The 18,605-nt window shown below is 31.3% G+C and overlaps 1 protein-coding gene across 1 annotated transcript in view; it reads left to right on the forward strand.

Annotated features, from left to right (window-relative positions):
• LOC107360592 (solute carrier family 4 member 11) overlaps window positions 1–18,605 on the forward strand; it is an 80,901-nt gene that overhangs the window by 18,270 nt on the left and 44,026 nt on the right. The window lies entirely within an intron of this gene.

An 18,605-nucleotide genomic window follows, 5' to 3' on the forward strand; every position in this document is an offset into this window, starting at 1 on the left:
AATAACTTCCAGAGCAAATGTTTTGAGATGTACAGTCAGCCTGCAGGGGACGGAAACATGTTTCTCATTAGAAGCTGAATATACTCAATGATGTAACCCTGAAACTAAACAAACTAAACCTTTTCTGACATGAAAAGACATTTTCGCTTCAATGCTCACCAAGAAACCCAATTTTAATCTGAATATCTGAAAGTTCCTTTCCTCTCTTTGAAAGGAAAAAGTGACTATCTCGATGAACCTGAATATTTCAATCAAAGACCGATTTCATCAATTATCGCTTATAAGATGTGAAATTATTAAACAACCAGATTAGTTAAAAATATACTGGTTACTGAGTAATTAGTGTAAAAATTTATGTGCCAATTTTTATTTGCACTAACCTAGAATTTCAAAGAACATCTAAAAAAATCTCTAATTTAATTTGAAAGTATTATTCGATTTCACTTGGAGTGTCTGTTTCACGCTTCCGTAAACCTCCCAGCAATGCCTCTGAATAGTCTCATTTATTTATAGAGATTTTTGTCTTTGATTCGGTGGAACAAAAATGTTTCTGTCAAATCTCTAGTTGAGATATTCATTGACTACATCACATTTTCACCAAAATTATCATTCCATTGAAATTCTTGATTGGAGGAAAGATTTAACCTGAAATTGGACATATTCAAGTGTTGACAAAGTATTGCATCGATTGAACAATAAAATGGTTGAATGTGTCTGCTTGAGAAATGAAATAACTAAACGTTTTCCTCTTGTTCCTCTTGCATCGAAAAAAATGACAAAACTTGAAATCTTGCATTTATCATGAATAGAATGATAAATCAATGATCACTTCAATATTTTGACAAGTGTCACTTTTCAACCTCAAATCAAATATTAAGTATACATCAAAGTCGATAACCAGTTATGAGATAAAGAATGACAAATTCAAGAAAACCTTAGCTGACACAAGACGAGAAATGCAAGAAATGCTTTGTTTCTCTGCAATTCAACATTCATCAACTTATCTGAAGGGAAAACTGAAAACAAAAAAGTTTGCCAAACAATATAAAAGTATATAAATATTAAACAATAAGCTAAACATTGAAACGCAAAACAGAAAAGCCATTCATTTGATTAACAAAAAAAGGTTACATGTAATTGTTACATTATTACACCGAAAGTACAATTTATATTATTTTCTGTTCAACTGTTTTGTTCAGTGCTATAAATGGGTCAATTTTTCAGTCTTTTATTCATATCGAGTTATAGAATCTTGAAACCTTATGAAACCTTTTCTTTTAACCTTATCCATGAATCAGCACTGGCTGCCAGTAAACTCACCACTTGAATACAAATACATTACTTCAAGTTTCTAATCATCATTTATTCATTCTCTCATGACGACTGGTCATGATGATCATCTTGAAGATGATGAAGAATGAGTCTACATTTTGAATCTCTTCTTGAACCAGGATTTGATTCAGATGAAGAAACTTGATACTTCTTATCATACTTCTTAATCATAAATAAGACTCTTTTTCGTTGATTTACTCTGTTAGAGTTTCAAAGTAATTGTTTTCAAAAGTGTTATTATCAAAAGGTTGACTCGCACATTAAATGCATGTTGAGATAATTTTTTGTCAATTGAGTCGATTTGATGAAAGTTGAACTCTTTCAAATTATCTATCATTCAATATATCAATTTACTTTGCCTCATTATTGTTATCAGTGTGACGAAATTATGTTCCAAAAGGTTTTGCATACTTTCAATGTCTCTTCATCCTTCATTCATATGCATATGTGATTAAAAATTATGTTACAGTTTTTCGTGGTTTAGATCAACTGTTTTTTAATCAATCAACTTTATTTGCATTTCTTGTTCAAAAGTCACGAGCTTGTTCTGATATCAGATAATCCTATTTACTTTGAGATTTTCCATGAGGCGCTTGGAAGAATCAAATTTTGCGAGTTTATTCTTAATTTTGTTCATTAACTTGTCGGTGAATAGAGTCCATGGATGACTGGAATAAGTTGAATTCAGTGTCGAAATAAACATTTTGACCATTTTCTGGTTACGAATGAAGCGGTTCAACGAGTTTACGAAGCAAACAGTGATCATGAGTATGGAAGTCCTTTTTGTATTCCATTCTTTGAATCTTTATCCATTAAATTGCTGCTTTGTCGAGTGTTGTTGAGAAAAGTCCAAATTAGTTTTGATGCAAGTTAATTAAAAGTGAAAAGTTTTAGGTGAAAATAATACTGATTAAAGGGTAATATGATATTGACCTTGATTTCAATTGGGTTCATTATAATGAAAAGGTTCAACAAAACAATGGATCATGCAGTTGGAAGCATGAATGAACGAAAATGAACTTTTCAAGAGTTGAACAGAAGCAAAAAGGAAACAAGTCAAGTGCTGTGTAATCATACCTATGGTCAGATGAAACTAGAAACACTATCAAAGTCACTATTTGATTGAACGTGAATAATGAATGCAGACAATTGCAATTGCAAAATTAACTCGAATTTCCATTTTAAATTGTATTGTTATCATTCCAATTGAATAATCACTTTTCATTAGAAAAATATTCTGTCCATCACTCAAGATTGAAGAACAAGATATTTTCATTTCAAATTCAATGTTAATTCAATTTTACCTTTTTCAAGTCTAATCAACCAATGCTTTTCATTAGCTACTCTTGCACCTTTCAAAGTATCAGACAATAATCTGATTATCGGATCATTGATGAAAAAATTACAAACTTCTGTGATCTTCCAACAGATTTCTGTAAAAGTCAATTTTCGAAGATAAGATTTGCTTCAATTTTCCTTCCAACTTAAGTAGATTCCAGAACAAAATCAGATCCAATAAAGCTTTCATGAAAATTTAGAGACTAACCAATGAAATTCAATCAAATACGTTTATCTAAAGGCGAAAATCTTTTCATTAAATTCGCTATTCCAGACTCTCGAGTTTCTTCCATTAAATATTAAACATTGTTGTCATAATTATCGTGCAACAATTATCTGCTAATTATGTTGACCTTAAGAAGTTTACTCTGAAAGTTGAAACATATTGATATTTGCGATAATTATAAGACTATCATTAACTGGATTGGTGATTGGAAGCTAATGAAGGATCAAAGTCATTACCTTTTGCTATTACAGAAGCGAATTATGATTTCATTCAAAATCCAGAAGACAATTAAATACGTTTCCTCAATAGCTCTTGGCTTAATCGTTCAAAGGCCTTGCAGCTTCGAACCGTTATCATTCCCAATCTTTTACCAACTTAATCTTTGATCGTTTATTGTTAACCAATCTGAGCTATTTAACCTCATTGCTTTGTTTTTACGTTTCGCCAATGTTTCTATTTCAATGGAAACTTTGAACATTAGTTTAAATCGAGTTAAAATTATCGATTTTATCATTGCGAACAAAGATGAAAACTCGAAATGCTGTTTTACAATCGTTATTTCAAATTGGAGTAAATGCATTTTCGCTGCTAAAAATGTTACAATGACAGTTCGTTCTGAAAATTGAATTTTTTCTGAATCATTTTCTTCTCGAAACCATCAATTTGAAAACCCAATAATTTTACCTCTGAGCAACCTTTATAAATATTGAGAATGTAAAACGAAATATCGCTTGCGACTGAAGAGATCAACTTGACCGATATTTTGCTTTCCTTTTTTTGGAAAATGTTTTTCGATTTTTTATTGAATAAAATTTTCTCAGTTGATTTGTCATCGGCAATCTTGAATCGTGTTGATCAAACTCTTCAATCAATTAAACTTTACCATGCAATTCAGGTTGACCCTTTACCAGTCAACCATGGAATGAAAGACAAGTAAAGAAGGAAATTGAATGCATTAACATGATAATGATGTGTATAAAGATTATGATGAAACTGAAAATGAATAATAAACTAAAAGTTGATTCATTTCCTTTTCTCTTGGCGTCAGACTAAGTTTACCAACTCACCATGTTAAGGATACTTATCCATGATGAGCAAGATTATTATTATTATTATCATCATCTTTGTTATCATTGTTATCATTGAATGTTAACTTTTCATGATGAAAACTAAACTAAATGAACAAGAAAACAGACAAAATAACAAATGCTATAAATGCTAAATACAGCGGAAACTCGTGAAAATGAATGATACAATTGATGATAAGCTTCAACTTTTTCCTCTTCTTCTTTCTGTTCAACTTTCATTTATTTTCATTTTTGCCCATTTTTATTCGAAAAAGTTTTCCCACTTTTTCCAGGTTAATCAACCTTAACTCTGGAAACGCACAAAAAATATTAACTCAAAAGTAATAGTATAATAGATTACAACTTCATCTCAAGTTATCAGCTTTCCTTCACCTTCACTCATCTCGTGTTTATTTCATAGCAAACCTTTTCCTTTTCATCATCTTTCCTTTTCACTTTTTTTCAACTTTTCAACTTTTCTCTTTACCATTAATCATAGTGAATCTTTTTAAAGCTGACCTTTGCCCAACTCTGTCCTGTAACGTTGGTAATTGCATTGCAAGGACAATCTCCTTAAACAACTTATCATCCTCATCAGTTGAAAGGAGAACCAAGATTTTGCACTTTTCCCTCAAACAAAAAAGTAAACATTAGCCAATTGTAAACCTTTGAAACAAAAGGATAAACTATCGCATTCTATTCGCGTTTTCACTCCCAGTCATTCCCAGCTTACTCGATATAGCTTTTGATTGTTGCAATTGTTAATGTTTACTTCAATTTAATCAGCAAAAATGGAGAAAAGAATAAAAATTACTTTTCAAGGTTTCCATTCATGGAAAAATGAATGTTTCATTGAATCACAATAATGAAAGGGAAAACTTCAACATGTAACTGACATCAACATAAGTTGCTATCAATTGTTGGAATTAGAAAGAATAAAGGAAAAAAAGATTTTCGTCATTCTCATTCTGATCATTAGCATCTTGCTCTTTCAGAGAAAGAAAATCAATTTCATTTTTTCGTCAAAAATTTCAATTCAACAGAAATTATCATATTTTTCATTTACTTTTATTCTCATGTTTATCATGTGATGATCAAGAGAAGCAAACAGAAAAAGTGATTCAAATTTTTTCGAATTTTTCGACTTCTTCTCAATGGTAACAATTAATTTCCGATCAATTGCTTTTCACTTTGCTGATCGATCAAGATGAACATTATTAAACCAGTTTAACCTTTTTCTTTCTTCCATTTTTTGCTTCCCTTTTCATTCCCAATCATGTTAAAGAGTTAATCAGATGAACAAAAAAGAAGCAAAAAGTTGAACTAAATAATATTTTGATTTTTTTCTTCTTCATCTTCTTCCTTTTGAATCATCATTTTCTGTTTTTACATTTGATACTTCTCTTTAAGCTGAACAGTTTCTCCTTGTCTCAACATCATTTATATCATCATTGATTTTTCATTTCAATCCTACTCATCGTCATCATTATTCTTGCAACTGCTTCACTCAGCTTCCTCATCATTATTAGGCTCATATTAGTTTCTCCTTTCATCATCCTTTTTCGTATTCAACGATCATTTTTTCTTCTTTCCTCTAATCTCCATCTTCTTTTTTTTCTCGTTACAATTACAAGTTTACTGTTTTTTCATCTCAACAAAAAGTGATGAACAAGAAAATGAGTAAAAAAGTGTTTTTAACCTTCATAATCACCAGCATTATCGATTCAAGGCAAGGAATTATCAATCGGAAATGCAATTGTTGAGATTCTTCAATTCATCCGTAATTGACTGTAAATTGAGATTAACGAGTTTTCCAGATGAAACTCAAACTTGGAAATGCAGATTTTCTTGACCTTTTCCATTCTCAGTTTAAACGATTTTATGATCTGAAAGAAATGGAATCAAATTTGATAAGTTGTGAGGTTAGAGTTGAGACTATTGTTTTTATACAGTTATATCAACTGAGTCTAACAAAGAGTTCAACATTAACCTTGCTTAATTGTTGGGTTAATTGAATTAATGAGAAGAAAAAACGAAGCGGAAAATTTTGATTCACTTTTGATTACATTTGCAGTTTAAGGTAAAATCAACAAATGATTCAATTATTCATCTTAATTTGTCTGCTAAACTGATTCACAAATTTTCAGCTAATGTTGCTTATTTTTTCTTCATTTCATTACAACATTTAAATGTGTTGATCAATGCATTGATATAATTTAATCTTTGGTAAAAATTGCCGAGTTGCGATTCTTAACGTCCAGAATTAAGATCATATGTTCAAGTACTGTTCGTTTTTTTCACGCCTTTATGCAGGCATAAGTCACGAACCGTTGATGCTACAGACCTCAGACTTGAAATGATGAGCTTCCATAGGTTGACAAACCAGAAGTAAGAACGGCCAAGGTGATTCAAGGTGAATCCGCTTTTTACCTTTAATTGACTCTAATAGGTCATATTCTGACAGAATTTTTCAGATCGATTAATATTAGTCGCATTTCCATAACTCTTACCACAGGAAAGACCGAATTTTCAAAAAACCAATTGGTTAACTGAACATTATGGAATTATGGAACTCATCCCCTTTGGTCAGAATGGGTTATGAAGATATAACAAACACTTAGCAATCTGATAAATTTTGTACTCTCAGAAAATGGTCTTCAAATATCTATTACCAAACAAAACACGGATTGACCTTGAATGACCTTGAGCTTTCAAACTTATAGTTTTACATTTTGCCGAAGCTTATGGTCCTAGTCTGAGATCTTTGTCATTAACCATTAAGTGTGGAATTTTTTGTTGATCAGCTATGTTGCAAAAACCTTGATAGTTTACTGTGGTATCGATGTTTCTCTGTAAATCGTGTATCTCGGAAAATGTAAACTGCTATTATGAGCTGAAATAACTTTATTTATTCATTAGTATGGCGGAAATACATAATAAATTCTTCCACATTTTTCGGTCGCTGTATCAAATTAACGTATGGAATAGAATGGTCACGGTATGGAAACAGTCATATCCTTTGGCTAGCATGCGTAAGGAACAAGCGACTAACATTAACCGTTCTGAAAATTTTGGCTTCTCGGGGAATGAATGCTTAGTATTAATAGCGATAAAAAACTTAACAAAAATTAAAACGTTATTCGGAAGTTGTGCAGTTTGATCAAGTTCGCTTTGTGAGATATTTTAAACGGTTAAAAATGTAACTTACATAGAAATGAACTAACACGTCCACACAATACGTTGTAGGTAAAATGCATTATCAATTAGTTTCATCACTCACTTTGAATTTTAGGAAGCGTTTTCGGCCGACCTAGTAAAGTGGATTTTAGATCTGAATCAATTTTATTCTCATATTTACGATAATGGTAAGATTTGATTTTTACGAATTTCAAAAAATCGCAATTGACCGCTCATTCAGCTGTAGTCAGTGGTTTAAACTTTAATGTTCAACTGTTGATTATGTATTCATAAAATTGGAGGCAATTTTATTCATCATAAGGTTCCTTTTATGATAAACATTTGTTGTTTCTCAAAACAACCAGATATGAGGATGAAATCAATCGTCTATTATGCTATAAACTATTCAAGAGGGAAAAAACAAAATTCACTTTTGGTAACCAGAAAGTGAGGAGGAAAGGATGATAAGAAGATGAGGATGAAAAAAGATGAAGATGAAGAGTATAAAAAGGAATAAGGAAAATTGACCCATTTTCTAGTTTAACCTAATGTAATTGAATTTCAAATTGAGTCACCTCGTTGAAACTAATGGAGGGTAAAAGAGTGTTGAAGATGAAGGAATCAAACCATTTATCACAATAATCATAGTCAAATGAGGTTCACTCTTTTATCATCACTTAGTTCACACCAAACAACCCTTTTATGCTCAGTAGTCGGACATTGTGACTGCCAGTTGAACATGCATAAATCAAGCTTTAACGCAGCACTTGTGTTAACTGAATTGTTAAAGAAGCAAAATGAACTTTCTATTTACATTGACCTTGTCTGATGATTGAAACTCCAAATTAACTCTTGACTATTGCTTTGTTGGCTTATTTTGATTATCAAATCTTGTTATTGAACTGAAGGACAAAACAAGACTCAAGTTGAACAAACTTATAGATTTTTTTTTCGAGTTTTTGTTTTCACGATTTGAGGAGAACTGAATATTGGGGATAAAAGATCCAAAGAGATTGCTTTTTATTTTGAATCAAATCGATTAATCAAAATCAGATAAGTCACATCGATTTTCACCAAACTTGTCGTCTCTTTCAAAGCAAAATATAAATATTGATCGTCGATTGATCCATGAAAGGTTTTGATTAATGATTGCCAGCATACAGGATGATCGTTGAAAGTGCAGCATTTCAAGAAAAAACTGATTCCCAGACACTCATTCAGCTACTATTACAACAGATGCTTTGCGACTTCAACTTTTCTGACTAATGACTGCACAGAGTTATTAACATAAACTTAAATCATATTCAATGGAATCAGTTTGACGTCTTTCAAGATTCAATTTGTGATTTCATTAACTGTCTCATTCTCGACTGTATCTAATAAACCAACATATTTCAATTGTTTAAATTGAGAATTTTATTTTTCTAAATTAATTAAAACAACTTTGATATTCGAGATTCTTCACTGTTTCTTATTGTGAATTGAAATTTATTTTTAAGCTTCATCCTAATACAGATCAAGTAGCTGGTCGAGATTGATTAGGAAGGCGACAAATCTGAATGGAACTGGTCGAGTTTATGTTTAGTTGAAAACAACAGTAAATGTTATTGGGTGAATTTTTGGTTTCATATGAAAAGAGTTGATCGAGCAATGAAAGGGGTGAACAGACGCTTTCTATCCAGATACACCACTGAGATATGGTTATGAAATTTGGGTTGTCTCATCTTGTTATTGGTCTAATAAAGTGTTCAGATATTAGATGCCTGCAAAATAGCTCAAACTGGAAATGACAAGATAAAAGGAAGATATTGGAAAAAATGAAAATTGAATGAGAAATAAGTTTGTAGTGAAAATTATTTTCCAATTGTCTTTTATTTCAGTCACATTCCTACATATTTTATGTAGTTAATCGTTTCAAACTGCATGGGAAAAGAGTCAGCTCAGTGCGTAGATTTTTTAAAAAGAGTTGTTCATAGCAGCAGCAGCATTTCAGCAGAATTATAGCGATTTATGCCTGCATTTCAATTTATAATTTTAAGTTGTATTGCAGTTTTCCTGTCCATAAAAGAACAACTTGCAACTTTTCAGCCTTAAACTATGAGTTGAAAATTAGCATCATTGAAACATGTTGCTGGTATTATTCAATCATCATTGAAAATTTTCTAAACTCAAGCAGAAAAGAAAAAAAAGTTTCGCATTGTTTTCAATTTTGCAGTTTGCAAATGTTTTATAATCCGTTTTCGAGATATTCAGAGACAATATAATTTATCAATTTGCTTAGTAGTTCTTACTTAAAATCGTTACCTTAAAATGCATATTATTTCCCTTTATTTTCAATATTTTTTTCGAAAAGTCATGTTCTAATTCATTTTCAGTCATTGATAAGAAACGCAATTAAGAATCAACTGAAGCAAATATGATGAGAAGTGTGTGGAAAGCCTCAACCAACCTATGATATGAGTGAAGGAATCGGCTTTGCCAGTTCGAGATTAAATTCAGTCCTCGAGGACTATTTAAAGGCTGAATAAAATTGGTAAAGTCAAATGGTAATTGTTTCCTCAACTTTCACTTGTTAAACAGAAACAACTGTTTGAATTGAAGACTTTTTTCTTTAAATGGAAGATTCTGTCTCAGGTGAACAGGTTGGAAAAGCTGAACCAATAAAAGGGTTTATTTTTGCAAAATGCAAAACTCGGTGAAAGAAGAAAAAAAGTTTGAACGAAAAGAAGATAAAAAGTCTTAAACATAATCTCGAGGTGAGTTGAAAATTTCATTTTATCTCTCATTGTTGCAGATTAAGGTGAAACAAATTGATTCAAATTGATCATTATTAATGAATAACACTTTATTCATGTCATTCAATTGGATAATTTTCATTTTTACTGTTTCTTTTGTTTCATTTCAAATGATGATAACAACAATAATCCATTTATCTTTACAATAAACTAACGATAGTAAAGTATTAATATTTTTTCTGGTAAACATTTTTGATAGGAAAAGATGGAAATAATAAAAGAGTGAAAAGTAAAAATAAAAAGTTAATTCAATTTGAGGAAAAGGAAAAGAAAAGAATGGAAAATTTTCTAGAAAAAAAAGTTGGCATTTCATTGCTGAACCAGGATTCAGTTTGATTGGTGTGATAATACATTTCAGATTTAGAGAAAAGTGAAATTCGGAAAATTAGGTAAACACGAAAAAGTTATTTCACAAATTGCGAGTAAAATATAAGTTAATTAATTGAATTTATCGGCCAAGTTCGAGATGAAGTGAAAAGTGAAACTAACCCAATATGTAATCCAATAACAGCTCAGACAAGGTATGGATTGGAAAGGCTAAAAAATAGGAAAAAGTGAAACTGAGAAAAGATTTTTTTCTTCTTGTCCTTGTCTTGGTGAAAGTGTAATCCAACTGAATCCAATTGAAAACTGAATAGTTTCCCATGAAATGGATGAGAAGCAATTTTTTATCACAAAGAACAAGTTTGTTTCCATTTTCTTTCTCTTCTTCTCTGTTGCTCTTTTCTTGCCTTTCATTGGGTGAAATGATGAAAAATACAACATTTAATAGTTGCCAGATTGAGTAAAGATTTTTGGTTATTTTACTTCTAAATTTGTTTCAGTTGACTCAATATGACAATTGAAGAAGGTTGAAGTGAAGAGAAAAGTAATGGTCAATGAGGGATGGAAGATGATGATGATAATGATGATGATGGTAGTAGTGAGGGTTGGTTGTGATGAATGAAAAGAGTGAATAAAGATTGTTATGAAGGGAACAAGAAAAGTAATAGGAAAGAAAATGGATTTAGAAATGAGTAAAATAGTTGAGGCAAGTAAAGGGAAAATAATGCAAGTAAGAGGTCTGAACATGATTGACCATTAATCTGGACTTGCATCAAAAGCAATCGATTTAACCTTTAAATTGTTCCGAGTTTTAAACAATCGCGGCTTTTTGTTTCTCAACTTTCGTCTTTGCTCACTTAAAAGTATTTTCTGCTTCTTATCACACCAATCGAGTCTCGTATCATTTATTAATAGAAACATCAAATTTTGAACACATTTATATATTTTAATTTTTTTCTCTGGCCAAGCATATCGATTTTCGTTACAACGCACTTATTAGTTTAAACTTCTCATTATCGTCTCTGTCTCTGTCTGATTCAACCAAAATAATGGCGTCCAAGTTTGGTACAAGTCTACTAGAGATTTTTAAGTTCATGGTTCAGTTCATGAAAACTTGCATTTCATAATTTAAATGAATTTTCACATAGCTCGAGGATTGCTTCATATGGCCTCAAACACTCTTTTTGTGTACTACAGGGCTAACAGTTAGTACCAATTTTTAGTAAGGTATGACTGGTAAAGAACGGAAATAAATCAATTTAGTCAATTTTTGAGCTTGATTATTAGAATTTTTTCTTTCATTCATTCTTATAACCGAAAGTGGTCCATTCTAAGCTGCTAAACTAATTCTTTCTTTTTCATGGACAAATAATCTGATAAAATATTCAAAATCAAATTCATCGTACTCAGATTTGATCCTGCGTTTAAAGCTGTCAAACTTTTACGCACATCAATTTTCGGAGTAAACTATTTGTTTCAAATGTGCCCAAAACCTTTCAATTGACCTTAATTGCGGCCCATTAGGTGTGTTTTGATCTTTTTGAACATATTTTTGCCATTTTTTCGAGTGTTTCGATAGTTTCCTTTGTTTCATCTGGTCAAAACAAATATCGCCAATCTTGGTAATTTTTATTGATAAAAGGAACCAATCTATATATTCTAATCTACAATCCGATATATTTCTGAATAGACCGCACAATTTGCCGGTAAAAAAGGTTCAGAATGGCCAGTTTTTGGAGATAGCGATCCAAACGCATAATCTTTTTTCGAATTTCGACCTAGGGTTGAACCTGGTATCAGGACATACTTTTTGTGGGAAATGTGCCAAATAATACTTATTCAACTTCCCTGATAGAAAATAGGATTCATCATCTTCTATCAGTTCAATTTGTCCATTAACCGACACTGATTCATTTGCCATCGCTTTCAATCTTTCACTTTGGCGAATGAGTTGACTAGGAGTTGGTGGGGGAATACGGCGAATAGCGCCCACTTTACCCAATGTCTGAAGTCCATGTTTGGGAATAACTATGACGAGAAAAAAAATATAAAAAATAAAACACCAATATAAAAATCCATTGAACTGAAATCAGCGGAACTCAAGATAAAAAACTAGAATACAAAAAAGAGATTGGCATAACTGATTAACAGTAGTTTAATATAAATTCAAATTAAATAGGAAGATGTAAAGACAGAATATATGCCTTTTACTTATCTTTACTTTTCCAGGGTTTTATACCAAATTTTTTCAATCAATGATAGATGGCAATAGATTGAATTTTGAGGCTAGTTCTCTTTATGAAACATTCCAACATTCAGCAAATTTTTTGAAACGGGTCAATTTGCGCGCCGTCATTTTGATCGGTTTCAGGCCACAATTTCCATGATTAGTTATACTTTCTTTATTCCTAACTCTTTTACCAATTCGATAGACTGCACCTAAGATTCCATAATGACTCAGTCGCTTATTGCATATATACAAACTGAGTTTTGGATGAGCACTAACAAAAGAAACTATGATATTTCGCAGATCACTTAAAATATGTCTAGACTGTGAGTCGCCATTAAATTTCTAAGATTTTATTTTCATTCTTTACCAGTCATACCTTACTAACTTCAAGTGCTATTAGTACTCAAAATGAGTTCTCATATTAAGTCAACACAAGATAGTGAAAGTTGGATTTGGGTTGAATATTTGAATTGGTAAATTTTTCAATTGAAGGAGCAGTTCATAAAGGTAATATGAGACTCAAAAACCATTATTATCAAGAAAAACGACGAAAAAAATTAATGTGAACAGATTAACAAGCAACAAAATAGACAATAAAAATAAGCAGAAAGTTCATTTGATTTTGTAGTTAGTTCAATGTAATGTTTCTCTTCACAACCCTTTAGATGGTGTTGATAGCTGACGATTTCTTATCTAAATCTCATTATCTTCACTCAATAGAGCTCATTCAGCTTCTGCCTTCAAGACAAACTTAAACAGCCTTTAATTACACAACCAAATGGATTAAATATACAGAATAATTCGCATAAGAACGACCTATTGAAGTCTCTCCTCGTTTTTTCTTCGGCGATTTACTTACATCAATGCAGTTTCTGTTGATGAAGAAAAAAATACTTTGTGATTTCAGGGACTGATATTCGTCGCATTGGAAAATTATTTAGATTATTTCGATTTCAAATGAGCTATATTATTGACCATGAAAAATTCCATTAGCTTATCATTTCCTGATATTCACGATTTTCAAGTCCAGATGTTCTCCCCTTTTGGATATTGCTGTTATTGGAAATGTTCAGTTGGCTCTTAGTTTAGACATTTCAAGATTTTTGTCACAAAAAATGACAAGTTATGGTTTATCTTGCGGTCAAAAATATCTGTTTCCTCTTTCAAACCTCGAACTTGCAAGTTTAATGGACTTTTTCTATTATCAGACAAGTTGAGTTAATGAAAACTTTTATTTCTCAAATTTCTTATCAGAAAATATCTCATCTGAAATGGTTCATTGACAAGTTCTGTTGACACTTAATTCAAACTGTCGAATTGCTTGTGAAATTGCTTCAAAAAGGTAACATGACAAAATGAAAAAGGTCTCATCATTTTATTAGCAAAATTGTTCAATAAAAACTGAACATCGTTCCCTCCAGTTGAACGGAAATCTTTAAATATTAAAATAAATTTATGAATACAAACAACTTGGTTTATTGGTCAATGTTGAAACATCGTGTTAATGTTCAAAACTTGATTCACAATTTTTCAGCATAAAAACTCTCGAGAATTGATTGTTATTCATTGTTATATTTTCACTGGAAAAAGTCACAATAAAGTGATAAAAATTTCTTGAAACTCTTTTCGAATGCAATAGAAAAGCTGAAATTTCGATAGAACAGCTACAATCCAAGAATAAAATTCCATAAATTTATTAATGATATTCTGTTGCAGCGAACATTAATGAAGTTTAACATTTTCTAAAACAAATTGTTCTAGGAAAATATTTTCGCTTCGATTTTCGTTGTACATTTACTGCATTTCTGGTTTGCATTTGCAAACCTAAACGAGTTTTATCATTAAAATCTGCATTTTTATCAATGTATTCAAATTGATGGAAAAAATTGATTCCCTAAATGCCATGGAAAACAATCATGATTCTGACAAGAATGTGAACGCAAAAAGTGTTCGAATGATGAATAGTCAAAGCAGTGACGATGTCGAGAGAAATATGAAAATGTTTGACGAAGATTGAAAGAAAAGATAAAAATGTTGATCATCATGAACTCTTTCATGGTAATGGACACAAAAATATTGCAAATAATCAATAAAAAGAGTTCAAGTTCTGATATCGAAATTTTCTTCTCTTAAGGACATTTATCATGGAATAAGCAGTCAGCTTAAATGTATCAAAAAAAAGAAGAGAGAAAATCAATTGAACATTCCATATTCAGAATTTTTCATGATGCAAGCAAAGAAAGTAAAGAAATGAAAACATTTTTACGTTTAAATGATCACAATAATTGAGCTTCAATATCTTGAAATGAAACAAGAAATGATTTTTCAAAATTGGAAGCTAAAACTTGTAAATGAAGCAACAATGAATCATCGACATTTCCTTTGAAATTTTACTTTACATGAAAAGCGAAAAATTGTTGCCTTGAATAGATTAAAAATAATGAGCTTTGTCATGAAATTAGTTTTTGTACAAATATTTGGAAAAAGTTTGAAGAAAAAATCGAAAAATTGATTTAGAAAAATGTTGAAACGAGAAAAAAAAACATTGAAAAGCAAATGAAGTGAATCAATTTACTAGTGTTTAACTTGAATATGATGTTAATGTTTGATAATGAATTATTCTCATGATAATGACGAGTCCTGAAAAGGATGTTGAAATTGTCATGATTCACTATTTGATTTCATCGTCATCTGTTTTCGTTAGCTTCATGATAATGATGATGATTATTGTTATTCTCATCTATTATCTAATATCATCTAATAGTTTGCTAGCCATTTGATGAAATTTATGATTTGCTCTTCTTCTTCTTCCTCATCACTTTTCCAACTGTATGATATTTTTATCAATTGCATGACAAAACTTTTGGGCTCCTATTAGTATCATCAACAAGGAACAAAACAAAAAAGAACAGGGAATCTTATCAATTTTTCTCGTTTGATGCTAGATATGATAATAGATAATATTTTCATTTTTCTCCCATTATTCATAATTATCATCATGTAAAACAAATTATAATTATGCTCGGCTAATTTTTCTGTCCTCGGTAAAGGAAAACATTTTGCCTTTGCTCATTCAAAAAGATTCACATTTATTTTCAATCTTGTCCAACTAGCAATTAATATTGATTGTGGCAACCCTGTTTTCCCATTCAAATTGTAATTGTACAGAAAATTATGACGCTATTCAATCAAAAACCCATTCAACAAACTACATGATTGTCGCCTGCGTCCCTGTTAATCGCTATTCACTCTTCAGGCTATCAATTAATTCATTATTGTCTCACAGACGGTTTTCACTCCAAACAGCACTCCCAGTCAAACATCCAGCATAGCTTCAGGCATTACTCTACAACTCCCTGCAATGCTCTCGTATCGCTTACTTTATGACTCACATCACTCTCTGCATCACTCTCTTCAAGACTCCCAGCATTTTCCCCTCCAGAACTCTCTTCATGACTCCTTTCATAACTCATCACCTAACTCCCAGCATTTCGCCCTGTGATCGCCCCCTGCATAACTCCCTTCCTACCTTCCAGCATTTCTCCCTTCAGAACTTCCTGCATATTCCTTGTATAACTCCCAATAACTCCCTGATACCTTTAAGACTAACTCCTTGCTTCACTCCCTGTATAACTCGTTGTGTAACTTATAATTATTACGTTTCTAGTTTTGTTTCCTTTATCCAACCTCTTCATGTGTTTTACCTTGGAGCTATGAGACTTTTTTGTACACTTTTCTTAATATTTGTTTTTCCAGGTTTCGCTCATTAACCTTGATAATGATATTAGACAAGTCAATAGTTTCTCTTATTTTATCTTGCTTATAATATTTTATCATTTTTATTTATTTTTTTTGTCAAATATTATGATCAATGTTGGTGGCCACAGCCTTAACCGCAATTTGGTTTGAACGTTTGTTTATCTTTTCTTTGACTTATTAATGGTCATTTTAGATGATTAATTGTTGATCTGTTATTATTCATTATTCACCAATCATTATACCTACGATATTAATGGTTATCAATCTTTTCAGGGTTCTCACGATTATCAATTATACAACACTAAAAGTGTTGCATTTTCATATCGATTGACGGTAACAAGTAATAAGATACTGGAACAAGGGAATGAATAGAGAAATGTGTGAATAATTGATTAATCATTTTTACCAAAACGCTTAATCAGGTTCAAATCTTGCGATTTAGTAAAAGTATAAGAAAAATGAAACATCTTGAGTTTTTGGGCAAGATGCAAGGAACCAAGTCAAAACCTAAGTGCGTCTACTAACAAGCCTTTTAAAACACACTTCATCAAGTTAAGTAATTAGATTGAAGTCGCGATGGTTTGGAGTATAAAGATTATATCAGTTCCAAATGCCAACTCTTATCTGCAAGTGAACGCCATCTTTGGTTGGTAAATGCAAGTTTCTGTCTGATTCATTCAGCTAAAAAATTCAGTGATCACTTCATTTATGCCTGATTGAGATGAGACAGATTCGACTTAACCAACATTAGTTGCGATTTAACTTGATTTCGAGTATAATCATGTGTTGGATGAAATGTAGCCAATGTTAAGCTATTGAACATACTCTGAGGGAATAAAACCAAAAAATGTATCATAATTCACGCCTCTTATAGCATTTATTAATACAGGATTGTAAAACGTGCAGAACGAGAAGGCTACAAGTAATGTACACTTTGACGAAAGAAGTAAACTGTGTTGTGATTAAGGTCATAATAAATAACTAGAGTATCCTCTCGAGTTACCAACCACGATGAATACATCATATACTAAGTGTTCAGACGGGTAGGTGGAAAGTAAAGATGTTTATCTTTGATAGGAGCTTGTATTAATACGTCCAAAAATGAAACTAATCATTACAAATTTGTAAATAGCTCGATCTTACTTGTAGTTTTGAGATATTGGATTGCGATGTTTGACCTACCTGTTTGAATACCTTGTAGTTATGGAAGCAGGAAACATAGTAGAGAATATACTTGCGCGTTTAAAGTGACATTTTAATATTTCTAGGTCAAGATCCTGCAAGTTAATACAGTTTCTGGTATAAATCGGATCGATATTTTTGCAACATTAATCGGCACCTATTGATATCTATTAGTCAAGTAAAACTGAAAGTAGTTGCTGTTTCTGCATCTCAACATAGCCAATCGTAAGACTTTATCACCTTTGATCAGTTCCAATCAACAACTTTCTTGAGAATCTAAGGGACTTACAAGGGAGATACCCTTGTTAGTCTGGTTCATGTGCTTGTTTTACACATTATATTGTCCCTGTGTTGCTCTTTATTTTATAAATGTCTTTCAATATTCAATATTTTTAGATAATTTGCGATATTATTGTCATTCCTTTCAATCCAAACAAACAACGTTAATCTACTAATATCGAGAAAACTCAAGTTAATATCTGTTAACTGTTTTTCAACTGAAAAAAGGTTTTGGCGGGTAAAGCAAATAGTTGTATTACGAAAAAACAGATGGCACGAGGTTATTTGTAGAGTTGATCTTTTCATTTTGTTTCAATACAATTCATGTCTAGAACTTTTAGTACATCAAAAGAAAAATCAAGACTAATGATATAAAATGTGGATTTTTTTGTCGAAGACTACTGTTAGAGGTCAAGGTCATACAAGATCACTTCTGTTAGTTGGTATCTATAAGACATTTCCTCAGATCACGAAAGTTTCTAGATACGAGGTACATGTTTCAACGCGCTAACATTCGCTGCTCAAAAGCAAGACGGCAAATGCAGCCTCACTGATGTAAATAAATAATGAACATTTTTGTAATAGATAAAACTTCGTTTATCCAGAAAAATTCGTGATCTCAAAAATTTCCTTGAAAAATGAACAGAACTTTAATGAAATACAACGAAAGATAAAATGAATTTCGTACAAAACACTTTTACTGCAGTCCAGTCAGTGTCACTATCTTTGATCAGCATTTCATATACAGTAATTGAGTTATTCTTCGTTTTTGGTTACAATTATACATCTTGTTAGCCAGAAATTTTAACATTCTGAGTCATATTTTCATTTACAACTGTCGATTGAAGCGGCATAACATAGGTTTTTAATTCCAAATTGAAAAATTTCTTACGATT

Source organism: Tetranychus urticae, chromosome 2 (assembly GCF_039701765.1).
Source record: "Tetranychus urticae isolate SD_2017Ah chromosome 2, NJAU_TeUrti_SD_1.0, whole genome shotgun sequence".
NCBI classification, from domain to species: domain Eukaryota; kingdom Metazoa; phylum Arthropoda; class Arachnida; order Trombidiformes; family Tetranychidae; genus Tetranychus; species Tetranychus urticae.